This window comes from Jaculus jaculus, chromosome 2, assembly GCF_020740685.1.
Source record: "Jaculus jaculus isolate mJacJac1 chromosome 2, mJacJac1.mat.Y.cur, whole genome shotgun sequence".
In the NCBI taxonomy this organism is placed as follows: Eukaryota; Metazoa; Chordata; class Mammalia; order Rodentia; family Dipodidae; genus Jaculus; species Jaculus jaculus.
Window position 1 is genome coordinate 92,157,928 of NC_059103.1, and position 14,350 is coordinate 92,172,277.

The window sequence follows — 14,350 nt, forward strand, 5'->3', positions numbered from 1 at the left end:
TCTCTCTCTCTCTCTCTCTGCCACTCTCAAATAAATAAATAAGAATAAACTAAAAAAAATTTTAAAAAAGAAAATGATAGCTTATTGGTTTGGGTTTTTCTTTGGGAGTGATAAAGACACTTTAGATTTAGAGAGTACTGATGGTTACCCAGCACTGTGAATATACAAGTGCATGTTTGAATATACAAATTATATTATGTACATGAGACCATAGTAAACAACCCAGAGTACAGAAAGGAGATCTTTTCTGGACCTCAACAAAATCTAAAATATTTACCAACTATCCCTTTATAGAAAAAGTATTCACCACTGGGTGATTTGAGAAAGTCTACCAGGTTGGAGAGATAGCTTCTTGGTTAAGGCACTTGCCTGCAAAGCCAAAGGATCCACGTTTGACTCCCCAAGGCCCATGTAAGCCAGATGTACCAGGTAGTACATGCAGGTAGTCTAGAGTTCATTTTCAGTGACTAGAATCCCAGCCATGCACATTCTCTCTCTCTTCTATCTTCTGCTCTCTCCCTCTATCTCAAATAAATAAATAAAAATAATATTTTTGAAAAAAAATGGTCTACCAAGCATAATAAATACTTTTGTGATCTGAACAAAGAACATTGAAGAATTTACCCCAGGTTGTTGTTCTAGTAGCATTTTAGATTTATTCTTACCCTGACTCATTTACTTCTTTTGCATCTTTTGTTGCTGGATGAAGCTGAAAATAAGGAACAGTTTCTTTTCTTTTCTTTTTTTTTTTTTTAATCTATCAAAGTTTAGGGATGCTTCCTCTGTATTTTACTTGAAAAACCAAAAAGTGTGTTCTTTTTTTCCTATGTTGTTTCCTAATCTCAAAGTGCACAACTAAAACAACTCAGCTGACATATGCTGTACTTATAGTTTTTTAAAGTCCTGTCAATGTCCTGCCCAAGTTGTCCCAAAGCAAATGCTGTCAGTCCTCTTTCAAGATGACTGGATGGTAGACAACTGTCACATCAGTTAGCAGTTTTAATCAGAAGATGTTTGGACTTGGGGCATAAGATAAAATCTCCTGCATGCCTGGTGCCTTATCTGAAAAATCTACTAACTAAACATTCTTTTACTTCTCTCCTTCCCTGACTCTTCCCTCCCTCTGTCTCCGCATTTCTCTTCCTCTTTCCCTCCCCTAACTACCCCAGGATTCTCAATAGCATGGTGTTTTCTATGGCATCATGGCAATTAAGCATATTATATGAAGCCTATCCCTTCCCAGAATGAAGAATCTATGGCCTAGATTTGAAAGTCATGTAGTATCATTTCCACAAAAATCTAAGGATCAATCACCCCATATTTAAGTAAAAGAGACTACTCAATTTTCTAAAGTCTTCATAACTGTGTTTCACTAAGCAACAGGAAAATATACCAGCTACCATATTCACCTTTAAATTCAATTAAGAGTCTAAACCATGAGGGTACATTCTCTATAAAAATAAATATTTGTTTGGAAAAGTGCACAGTAACTTACAGTGTTACCTTCAATAATAGAAGAGTCAGAACATGTTCAAGCAATGAATAAAGGAAAAAGAGCAGAATTCTACCTTACAGAGGGAAAAAAATTCTCTACAGGAATAAAGAAACATGTGCTAGATTTTGATGATCACTACGGAATTTATATTAAGAAGGGAAAATGTTTTTACAAGCAAAAGGAGCAGGGTAAACACACTAAGAGGAAGATGTATCTGAGGTAGCTCAGAAATTGTAAGAACCCCAGACTGACCACAGTATATAACAGAGTGCAGATGAGGCTGATAGGTTGGGGAAGAAGAGGTTTTGGAGGCCATTGTCTGTTGGAAAAGGAAGTCTTCAATAGGTACCTGTTTACCACAAAGTGCTTAAAGATCTCTACGGAAAAACATAAAAATAAAAAGGATAATGTGAACATACTTTTGGGAAGTTACATATCCTTTACATTGGCCCTCTATGTAGTTTCCAATGAACCTTAGAATATTAAAGACCTTGAAGAATCTTACAAAGGAGAAATCTATTTACTTCCAAGAAATATCCTAATATATTTGAATAAGTATTGCTTTTTGATATAATAGCCATTAGTCATCCTATTATCTTCATTTTAAAGAATATCCTTAGCTAGACTTCTAAGAAATATCCTAATATATTTGAATAAGTATTGCTTTTTGATGTAATAGCCATTAGTCATCCTATTATCTTCATTTTAAAGAATATCCTTAGCTAGCTGGCTCAGAAGCTCCGAAAGAGATGCTGAGATTTTTACTATACAGAAAAACTTTGGTAATATTTTGGATGCCTGTAAGGCAGCAAGACTGATATGGAGAAGTGTAGCTAAGATTGGATTCAAAGGTGGGTATCTGAAGTAAGAAAGCAATATTTTGAGTGAAGACAAGGGCAATTAACATGATATTTTATGATATTAAGTTGCTTAGAATGAGCACTTGGGTGCAAATATAGGCGTGACAATTCCCATGATGGGACAGGGTCATCAGTCTTCCTAATAGACAAGTTATCTCACGGTGTAGCTATGTCATCTGTGTGGGGGTTGAATCACATGTCACCCATAGACTCATATGTTCTGAGTGTTCAAGCTCATGGCAATTTAGGAGCTGAAGCCTTGCTAAGGAGATGTGTCACTGGGGGCAGGATTAGGTCTTTTATGCCAGCTTCCCTTTGCCAGAACTCAGCTCACTTCCCTGCCGTTGCTGTCCACCTACTGTGACAGAGGCAATGCCCAGCCTCTGCTCATGCCCGGCTTTTCAAGCTGGGCATGGTGGCACATGTCTTTAATTCCAGCACTAGGGAGGCAGAGGTAGGAGGATTGCTGTGTGTTCGAGGCCACCATGAAACTACATAGTGAATTCCAGGTTTGGCCTGGGCTAGAGTGAGACCCTCCCTCAAAAAACCAAAACAAAAATAAGTAAATTAATTAATTAACTAAAAAAATAAAAACTTTCCTCCCATTAGCTGCTTTTATTTGGGTACTTTGTCCCAGCAACAAGAAAGTAACTAGAACATGATCCTACATTAACACAAACACAAGGACAGAAACAAATACTTTAAACTATCAATTGCACATAACATGTCTACATTTCACTGAGCTTAGTTAGAATTGGCCTGGCTAAAGGTCTAGAAAAATGAGGTGTCTAATTTTCATTGGATAGTTGAGTGAAATGCTACTACTGAGATTGTTTGTTTGTTTTTAGAAGGCATTTTCCCCCACTTCTGCTACTAAATTCTAAAAGGAATTTATCATGTTGGTCATTATACACAGGGAGATGAGCCCAACATGAATGGTGTCTTAGAGACACTGTGCATCAGATGTAAGCATTTTTAAGTTTTCTTCTATATGCCTTTCTTTTTCAAGAGAGTTGATTTTGTTCTTTTTTGTACCTTCAGAAACTGTGGATACAACTTGGAAACAAAATCTGGAACAAGTTAGCAGCACCATGTATATAGGGGCTTTAAAAAAACTGCTGGCCCAATGTCAGTAACCATGGGCAATTATTTGCAGATGCACGTAGTTCTTAAGCTCCTATGTTGTTCATTTGCGTGCTTGACATTACGCTATAGTCTCAACACCTGTGGGCATTTGCACGCACATCTTTTACAGCCAAGTTTTCTGCAGGGCTGAGGGAAAATTTCCATGGGAAAGGAACTCAGTTGAGATTAGACAGAGGAGAGTTTCATCTCGCCATTGCTTAAACAGGAAGGTATTTATTATGGTCTTGAGAAGACCTAGCCAATAAGAGTCAAGTGCATTACACTATCTGTATGATGTCTACTTGGACTTACAAATGAATTGTATAGTTACAATTTCTTCATTGTCTCATATAAAAATCACAGACAAGCAATAATATATTACAATAATACAGTTTTTACATGTCATTGTAATACCTCCTAGGTTTCAGTAAAAATAAACTAGTACAGCTTTTAACCCCTGATACAGACTGGTTAAATAGACCCATTAGGTTACTGTGGTGGTTTGATTCAGGTGTCCCCCATAAAATTAGGTGTTCTGAATGCTAGGTTCCCAGCTGATGGATATTTGGGAATTAATGCCTCCTGGAGGGAGTGTATTGTTGGGGGCGGGCTTATGGGCTTTATAGCCAGTTTCCCCATGCCAGTGTTTGGCGCACCCTCCTGTTGCTGTGGTCCATCTTCTGTTGGCCAGGGGGTGATGTCCACCCTCTGCTCATGCCATCGTTTTCCCCTGCCATCGTGGAGCTTCCCCTCAAGCCTGTAAGCCAAATAAACCTCTTTTTCCCAGAAGCTGCTCTTGGTTGGGTGATTTCTACCAGCAATGCGAACCGGACTGCAACAGTAAAGTGGTACCGAGGAGTGGGATTGCTGCTAGACACCTAACTGTGGCTTTGGCCTTTTGGAGCTGATTTTCAAGAGGAATGTGGAAAGAGTTGAAACCTTGGCCTAAGAGATGCTTTGCAGTGCTGTAAGTACAGCTTGATTGTCTATCCTGGTCAGAGCTGAAAGACCTGAATGCAGTAAGAACTGTGGACTGTGAGGTTTGGCTTATGAGGGTGAGAAAGAGCTTTGCCTGGACTGGGCTAGCAGTTTGTGTGAGAAGCTTGCTCTTGTGCCCATGTCCTGAGAAGCTGTGCAGGGTTGCCTAGCATAGAAATGAACTGGTGTGTGCAGAGGGATATGGCACAGAAAGAAAAATCTTTGGGTGAACTGTTGCCCATTCAGCTGCAACTGAGAGATTACAACCTTTGAGACTGGGCTAGCTGACCTGCGCTGGGGCAACAGAAAGAATGTCGACTCTTTGAAGGGGCCTGAATGTTCAAGGAGTGTCCTGTTCTTCAAAGTCTGCTTTATTCCCCCCTGGATTAACAAATTGGCACCCTACCTGGTATCATGGAGTATAAGAAATGCTGGAAAGAGGGTCATTGAGTTTGCAACACGGTCTTGTGTTTTGGAAATGGCCATGGGCAGTGTGAAGCGGGTTTGCTGGTTACCTGCATAGAGACCCCATGGGGCCATGAGGATGAACCGTGGCTTGCAGTGGAGACCCAGTGGAGATGCCGGGACCATGAGATGGCTGCCGAGGAGCTGCCGGCCCCGATGAAGTTTCCCAGGACTGTGAGTAGCCTAGCTGGAGGGGCAGAATTGGAATGCCAGAGACTTGTTGCTGGTTAAACTTATCGGACTTGAAGATTTGTCACTGGTTTGAGTTGCTGGACTTGAAGCTACAGAGTTTGATGTTTGCCCTGGTTGTTTTAAATCTTGTATTGGTTGAATGTTTCTTTGCTATGCCCAATGTCATCTATTGCAGTGTGAATATTTATTCTGTGCCATTCTGGGTTTTTTGAGGTTATATTTTGGTATTATGGCTCAGTTAAAAGATCTTAAACTATGGGGATGTATGAACATCATTGAGATTGATAAAAACTATGGGGACTTTTAAAGTCAGACTGAATGCATTATATTTTACATCATGTATGGATATCAGTTTATGGGGGCCAGGGGCGGAATGTGGTGGTTTGATTCAGATGTCCCCCATAAACTTAGGTGTTCTGAATGCTAGGTTCCCAGCTGATGGATATTTGGGAATTAATGCCTCCTGGAGGGAGTGTATTGTTGGGGGCGGGCTTATGGGCTTTATAGCCAGTTTCCCCATCCCAGTGTTTGGCACACCCTCCTGTTGCTGTGGTCCATCTTCTGTTGGCCAGGGGGTGATGTCCACCCTCTGCTCATGCCATCGTTTTCCCCTGCCATCGTGGAGCTTCCCCTCGAGCCTGTAAGCCAAATAAACCTCTTTTTCCCAGAAGCTGCTCTTGGTTGGGTGATTTCTACCAGCAATGCGAACCGGACTGCAACAGTTACCTATCTCAAAATAAGATTTCAGGACTATCTATGCCATCACTATTTTTATATTTTCTTGTCAATAGTAATGGCCATAATGCCAAAGCATTTTTCTCAAAGAAAAGGTACAGGCCAGTCATGGTGGCACACGCCTTTAATCCCAGCACCCGGGAGGCAGAGGCAGAGGTCACCCTGAGACTACATAGTGAATTCTAGGTCAGCCTGTGCTAGACTGAGACCCTACTTCAAAACAAACAAACAGAAAAAGAAAGAAAAGGTCCAGGACAGCAGTGAGATAATACTCTATAAAATGTTGTGTGTCCTCATGGGACATAATAAATATATAATTACAATTAACTTATGTTCTCTAATATAGGTCATAATACATTTGGTAGAAAAAAAAAAACAGTTTGTGTTACTTGGTTAAAAAAAATAAGGAGCTGGGCATGGTGGCACGTGTCTTTAATCCCAGCACTTCAGAGGCAGAGGTAGGAAGATCGCCATGAATTAGAGACCAGCCTAAGACTACACAGTGAATTCCAGGCCAGCATGGGCTAGAGTGAGACCCTACCTCAAAGAAACAAAAAACAAAATAAAAAATAAGGACAGCCAGGCAAGGTGGCACATGCCTTTAATCCAGCACTCTGGAGGCAGCTGTAGGAGGATCACCATGAGTTCAAGTCTATCTTGAAATTATACAATGAATTCCAGGTCAGCCAGATAGAGGTAGGCCCTACAAAAAAAATAAAAATAAAAATAAAAATAAAATAAAATAAAATAAAAAAACAGCAGGAAAGAGGCTGGGGAGATTTCTTAGTGATCGAAGAGCTGGCTTGCAAAGCTTGAGGGCCTAAGCTCAATTTTCCAGCCACTGCATAAAGCTAGTCAGGCATTTCTTTGCAGCAGCAAGAGACCCTGGCATGCTTGTGCACACACACAAAGATACACACACACACACACACACACACACACACACACACAAATAAATTTATATTGAAAAAGTTCTAAAAGAAAAATATGGCATTTTGTAATAATGGAGAGATTTTTAAGGGAAAAGCTACAGAGGCAGTTTAGAAGGGCAAATTATAACAAATTACAGTATGTAACATGCATATTAAACAATATACAATGATTATTTAACTGTCATTACACATTCTAGGAGCATATTCTCTGAATTCCCTTTTCCTATTTTTAACCCTATCCAAATTATTTCCTTTTAGTTTTGGTTTTCACTTCTCTATCCAAAAGCTACCAATGGATTACTCTTCCCTACCACATGAAACCAAGATACTGTTGCTGGATTTCCATCCTGTATATCCAGGTATCTTCTCTTAATGCCAGATTTGCTTCAGGTTTGTGCCTCCACTGGCATCAGATCACATGCTGTGTGTCATCCATACGTTGCCACCACTCTCTGCTCTCCATCTACTTCCTTCCTTTAAGATTCATTCTAAGTGCTACTTCCCCCAAACAACTTCTTTAGCAAGCACTTGATACTGTATTATTATCTTACTCTTTAGATCAATTGTATAACTTTTTTGTTTGTTTGTTTGTTTTGTTTTGTTTTTTGAGATAGGATCTTAGTCTATCTCAGGCTAATCTGGAATTCACTATTTAGTCTCAGGGTAGCCTTGAAGTCAGAGTGATCCTCCTACCTCTGCCTTCCATGTTGTGCTGAGATTAAAGGCATGCACCACCACACCTAGCTTCAACTGTATAACTTAACACACAAACCCACCATACACATATGTTCTTATCTCAGTTGTACAAGTGCTTCTTACATGTCCTATGTGATGACATCCTTGAGACAATTCAGAATGTTCTATTGCTAATACTTTGCACAATAACATTCACTTATTAGGTATACTTGGCATATGGTAGGTACTCAATAAACACTTCCTGTTAGATTTATAATTTTCTATTTTCTTAAACTTTATATGTATATATATATATATATATATATATATGGTATGTTTTTATTTTTATTTATTTATTTATTTGACAGAGAAAAAGGGATAGAGAGACAGAGAGAGAATGGGTACACTAGGGCCTCCAGCCACTGCAAACAAACTCCAGACACGTGTACCCCTTGTGCATTTGGTTAACTGTGGAATCAAACCTGGATCCTTTGGCTTTGCAGGCCAACACCTTAATGGCTAAGTCATCCCTCCAGCCCACATTTTCTTAAACTTTTAACAAAATAGTATTTTGTATTTTTCAATGAGAAAAAAATATCTGTACAAATATCTGTTTTGTTAAAAACAAATGTTAGTTTGTGTTAGTCTACTTCTAGAAAAAAAAAAAATCATACAGACCAAGAGTAAGAAAGAGTGTTGATACTTATAACTAAAAACCATCATTCCAAGATGAAGAATTGGAAACAGACTAGATACCTATTTTATTCTCTTACTGCTTACTATAGGCTCACTTCTAAGGTATAGGATTATTGTTTCCAAACTGTGATTCTAAGATAGAAATAACATCATAAATTGGACAAAGGATATTAATGACAAAAGATAAAGATATGCTAATAAAATCATAATGAAGGTGACACATCTTGTTCTGAACCACATTGAAGCATATTAAAATTATAACAGAACAGTGTGTTTTAAAATTTTACATTTCAACCAAAGTATAATCCACAGGAAAGCTTAATTGAATAAATGGAAAGGAATGTCATACCTCTTTTGGTGGAAAGCAGTAACTGAGTTGGAGGTAGAAAAGAAAAGGTGCTGATATGATGATGTACCTGCAAACTACTATCAACCACTATGCCATAAATGCAATACTTCCAGGTTGATACAAAGCCAGAGTTGTACACACGATCTCCATGTTTCGAAGATGGAAATCACATAATCAATGGTTGTGAAACCACAAAGGGATAGCATCATGACTGGGTTAAGCATCCAGAAGTTAAATTTCTTATCCAAAACAACCACAAGTGTAGTAAACTTTCTCAAGGGAGCTCACTTATAACTTAGCTTAATTGTGGCAGAATTTACCTGTTGGGCTTTACTGAAACTTAAAATGCCCTTGCAAGCAAAGAAACAAAAAATCATGGCAATGTGAATTATCTTAGTTTTTCTTTTTGAAAAATAAATTAACTATTAGAGAAAATGTTAACTTTTTTGTCCATATTCAGATTACAATAGTTTACCCTGTCCTATCAAAACATCGCTGCATTAAAGGAAATAATAAATATCAGATAAAATGGCCTGGGATTCTCCAAAGAATGTTGTCGATTTTTTATTTAGTCTTTCACTAACCAGACACTTCTACAAAGATACACAGGACATTGGGGAATTTGACTTCTGCAGCCCTTGCTAGGGTCCAAGAGGAGTTGGGAGGAATTTTAAATAAACAAAGTTTTTCAGCTTAAACTAGCCACAAAGAGTTTACAAACCACTGTCCCCTGCCCTTAAGTGGGCTCAACTACTTCACCACCATCCCACACTCATCAGTACGTAGGATCCTAGATTATCAGAAACCAGATCCTGCTGGAGTGAGTAAACACCAATCAACAGTGCCATTAGCCTCCAGAAGGCTCCTCCTTTGTTTATAGTAAATAGGGAGCCAGCCAGTGACTAGGAGACCAGGCCCTTCTGAATTTTTTTCTTTTTTAAATTTAATGTATTAGTTTTCTTTTCAGCAAATACAGGCAGTTTGGTACCATTGTTTAGGCTCATCCATGATCTACCCCCTCCTATTGGACCCTCCTTGTTGATTTAAATGGGTCATGCATTGTGGAAAGTGACGTAAGTCTGTGTTTGTTTGTACCCTCACTGTTACATCTATTTGAATAGTAACTTGTCTTATTTTTCGTTTTAACATCTTAGGTCTTCCTTCACACAACTTCTGTCTGAGCTACTTGACAGCTGCAGGTGAGCACTAAACAGCAGAGGCAGAAATTGAAGATGCCTTAATTGTTTTCCTAAACTTTAATGCAAGATCCCTGAGAGGCATGATTAGTCGTGGGACATTTTCTTTCTCCCAATCTAAGGTTGAGACAAATCGATTTATCATTCATCTAGAGCTATACTTGATAGGCGCGTTTCCAGCCACTGCTCTTTGGGGGAATGCAGCTGACCTGATGGCACATAGGAAAACAGGGCCAACTCTCAGGCGTTGCTCTTTGGCTCTGAGAATGGCTAATATATGAGGTGTGTTAAGACAACCTGGGAGTAACCTTGTGGCGCCTTGAGTAAGGTCACTAGGTTTCACTAGAGTACACTGAGGAACTCATGTAAGGTTGAGGGGTCAATGGCTTAGTTATGACATTATCCCTAGAGAAGAGGTCATACTTACTTGTGAGAGGTGGTCTGGGAAATATGCATCAGCCGGACAGTAAAAAGGTCAGCAATTTTGTTTTACAAATTGAGGATGATCAAATCTGGATGTTCTTGCCATTCCTTAGGCTCGTAATTAATCATCTCCCTATCTTGTGTCTATAAAATGCTACATAGGACACATTTGGCAAAAAGCTTAGACATTTTCATAAACCTATAGAAATACTTAAAAATCTCAACAAATTTTTATTGTGGAGCTATCTTGTGCTTGCTGTCGTACTCTGAGTGAAAAGTCAAGTTAATGCAGTAAATGATAACATTTGTAAAATTTAAAACCCTGTCATATGAAAACCATGTCTGGATTTCCAGAACAAGGTTTGCTAGTATAGACTACCTAGAGAGCAAGTACACGTAAAAGTGTCTAACTGTGAACGGAAATAACCCAAGGAAGTTTTTAATCATATTTTACTGTTTTAATATTGTGGCACAAAATGAACATTGCCACCCTTTCCCAATAAAAACTGATGATACTATTTAAAACCTACCTCTCACTCTACATTAAAGAGAAGATAAATGTAGCATAATCAATTGGAAAGTCATGGACCCTTTTGAGGGTCCTTCCCTACATTTATTGGCATTAAATTTGCCAGTGGATTTAGGACTGAACTACTTGTCTAACAGATGAAATGAAGTGAGAAAAAAAATAGTAAATTTATAGTTTAGTAGACAGAGGTTCTTGTGTTTCTTAGTGGAGTCATTTTAACTCCATACACTTAATTAGACCACCAACCTTCCATTCTTCACCTAAGAGCACCTGATCAATAGGATAGATAAAGTAGAAGCTTAAGGAAAACGATTACCCTATAAGCTGATGGGAATTATAATTTCAGCATCAGTATCTACCAAACACTACAGGGCACAGTAAGCTTACAAGCATAATAAATTCATCACTTATTTCCAATGATTGATTTGTACTCTGGTTTAATTAGCCATGAAAGAGTCCATTTTTTTTAAACCTTCTTTTACTTTTTTTTTTTTTTTTTTTTTTTTTGGTTGTTGTTCCTTTTACCACTACCCACTGCAGAAGCCGGAGTAGCTAATCCCCAACTGTCAAGTTAAGAAAATTTAAAGGGAGACAATAAATAAAAGCATTACCCATCTTGAATGTATTTTCAGATGCCAACTCTAGATTTCAAAGATCTTATAAGCGAAATAGAATTTCTAAGTCTGTTCTGGAAAACAGTCATACTGTTATAATTAATATTGGTCTAACTTACAATCTAATCATTTACAAATATAATCTGTAAAACTGACATGCTAGCCACTGAAACAAACAGGTTTAGGGTGCCCACTAAATCTATACTTTTCATGTTACTCAGTTTTTCGTAAGTGACTTTTTTGAGAAAACTATTTTGATACAACTCAGAAAAAAATAAAAGCTGCTCCATAGAGCGGATTGGGGTCAGGGTGGGAGAAGAGATTGGGGATGATGGACTGACAGAGGCCACGATTTTGTTACTGAAATAACAAACTCACAAATGCATCCAGAAAATTCTCCAAGAGTGTCCATGTTTATTTTAACTAGCCACAGCAAAATGGGAGAAGTGAGAACAATGGTACAGGCCAGCTGTTGTTTTTCTTGAGGAGGTCCCAGCTCAGTGTGCTCAGGAGCTCTACTGGAGATGGCCTGGCGGAGACAAATGTTCTGTCCACACTTTACATGGCAGCTGGCTATTAAATGACTCCCAATAGGGGGAACACTTGCTATTGACAATAAGGTAATAGAAGGACCATGCAGAGCAATCAGGATGGGAATGTGAATGAAAAATCTTTAATCTGAAATTACAGCTGTCAGAGTTATATTATAAAACATGAAAGTTGCATCTGCAGTTAGAATTAATGTGTCCCCAAAGCCAAGTTTCTCATAAACTGCATCTTTCAGATACATATTTTATAAATAGACTACCAGTCCTCTATAAATCAAAGAGAACTGTGGCCTATATTAGGGAATTAAAAGGGGTCATCCCTTCTGGCATTGGTATTTGTTGAGGAGCATTGGGGGAGGGGGTACGGTGTGAAATGAACATTGATTTCCAAAGTCTGGCAGAGAGGTTAGAAGTATTCGTCCTACACAATAATATCCCACTGATTCTAGCCCTATATATAAATGCCTCTGAGTTATAACATAATAAACTGTGAATGAGTAAAGATAGGAAATAATAAACTATAACTAGTGACATTGTCTTACCGGCAAATTTACTAACAAAATATAACTTTTGTTAGGAGGAGGTTTAAAACAGTAACAACCCATTGGTGGTAATCACATTCTTTTTAAATAGGCATAGTTTTGACAAGATCATTTTACATTCAAGATGCATAGAAATCACTATTAGTAGTGTCACATAGACATGTGAAGTTGAGGCCTAGAAAGAATATCAGTGATCTAGTTTAAGAATTCAAATTTTAAAACTTGAGTCGGTTTTGAAAATAAACATGTCTTGCTCCAAAAAGCACTTATACTTTAACTTCTGATCATGAAGCATTTGGGTCATCCCATCTTTGTATTTAATGATGTCTTTCACTTAAAGAACTGAAATGCCTGTAATTAATGAGGTGTTGTCTTTATTGCTAATATGTAACTCACAGTGATGATCTCTGAACCTCTATTGGCTTAAAAAGAAAAAAAGGAAATGCCCTTTTTAAGCAGCTATTCAATATAACATGTTTTATTTAAAACAAAGAAATGACAGATAAACATGAAGGATCACATCATGTGCGAAACAAATTCCTGTCCCTTTGGTGTAACTAAATCTGGAAAATTCTCAAAAATTGTCCAACACTGTGAAATACATAGAAAAGATGATTCTCCCTCTTTTTATAACCATGCAATAATGTCTTTTGTTAGGCATAGGGTTTTTAAATCCTTCTGTCTCTCCAAACACAGGCAGAAATAACTGTGCCATTTAACATATTGGATCCTGGAAACTTATTCGTTACCTAGAGAAGGGAAAATTATCCCTAATAATCTTATCCAGGAGGCCAATTCATCCGCCAACCTCCAAAAATGTGGAGATGAATGTGATAGACAGACTTTCCCCATCAGAGCCTTCATTCACCACCATTCCATAACCCGTCTTCAAGTCAAGATCAGCAGCACATTTCTTGCTAACAATCATTGAATGTACAAGAAGACTTTTGTCATCATCTTCTGCTACAAAAATCTGGGCTAACAATTTCTTGGGCACCACCAGAAAATGTGTTAGTGCTTGAGGGGAAATGTCATGGAAGGCAAGACACCAGTTATCCTCAAAGATGGTCTTGGGCTGAATTTCTTGTGGATGATCTTCCCAAGTGTGTTGTCTTCAGGATGGGCAACCTGAGCTTTAACAATCTCGCTAGCCATCTTGGCCTCCCTTACCTGCCAAGCAGCTGCCAAGATAATTTTCTTAAAGACTAGAAAATAAATTGTTTCTTCAAACCAACTATTTCACTCTCTTTTCTTAAGCAGTAATTGTTGTATCCCAAAAGTAAACATATTTTTATGTACCTATTCTATAATTTTCATTAACTAGACATCCCCTATGGATAAACAGTGTATACAAGTTGATACTATTGCTTTGTGCTAATTTGGTTATAATATTATGTGGATATTATTAATGCAAACTTACCCTGGTATCTAGAGTAAGCAACTGGCCAAAAAATAATGGACAAACAGGTGAAATCTGAAACATCAGAAGTCCCAGTAGAGAGAGGGTTTTCTCTTCTGTGTGGCTTGCGGAGGACATCTGTGCACCAATAATAAGTCACTACTGGATTTTCTAATGCAGCAGCAGCTGGCAACAGGGTCTTTCATTTTTACTGTCATGCTAGAACTTTGTCTCTTTCCTATGAACCTTAGCCTTACCTTCCTATGTTATGATTTCCAGACTAGATGAGTGAAGGAGTTCTGCTTAACTGTCCTTTGTCAGACCACCTAAAATCTTCCACTGGTATAAAATCTCAACCACATAAGGATTAAGTCTTAAAGAAGAAGGGAGATTCAAGCCAAGAATTTGATATGCAACAGGCTCAAAGTAGCACAGGAGTTCCCAGATCTGATAGTTCTTTGAATTACATATCAAAGCTCTAGATAATGATTTCACAGTGAGCTTAATAATTTCTAAGTAAATACAAAGTTTAATAGATTTTTGTAAGCTATGCCATACTTTGGTGTCATATTTGGTGACACTAAATTTGAGTACAAG

General features: G+C 38.1%; 1 pseudogene; it reads right to left on the minus strand.

Annotated features, from left to right (window-relative positions):
* Nucleotides 1-13,133: 13,133 nt before the first annotated feature.
* Nucleotides 13,134-13,509, minus strand: LOC101613911 (annotated as a pseudogene).
* Between the last annotated feature and the right edge of the window lie 841 nt (nucleotides 13,510-14,350).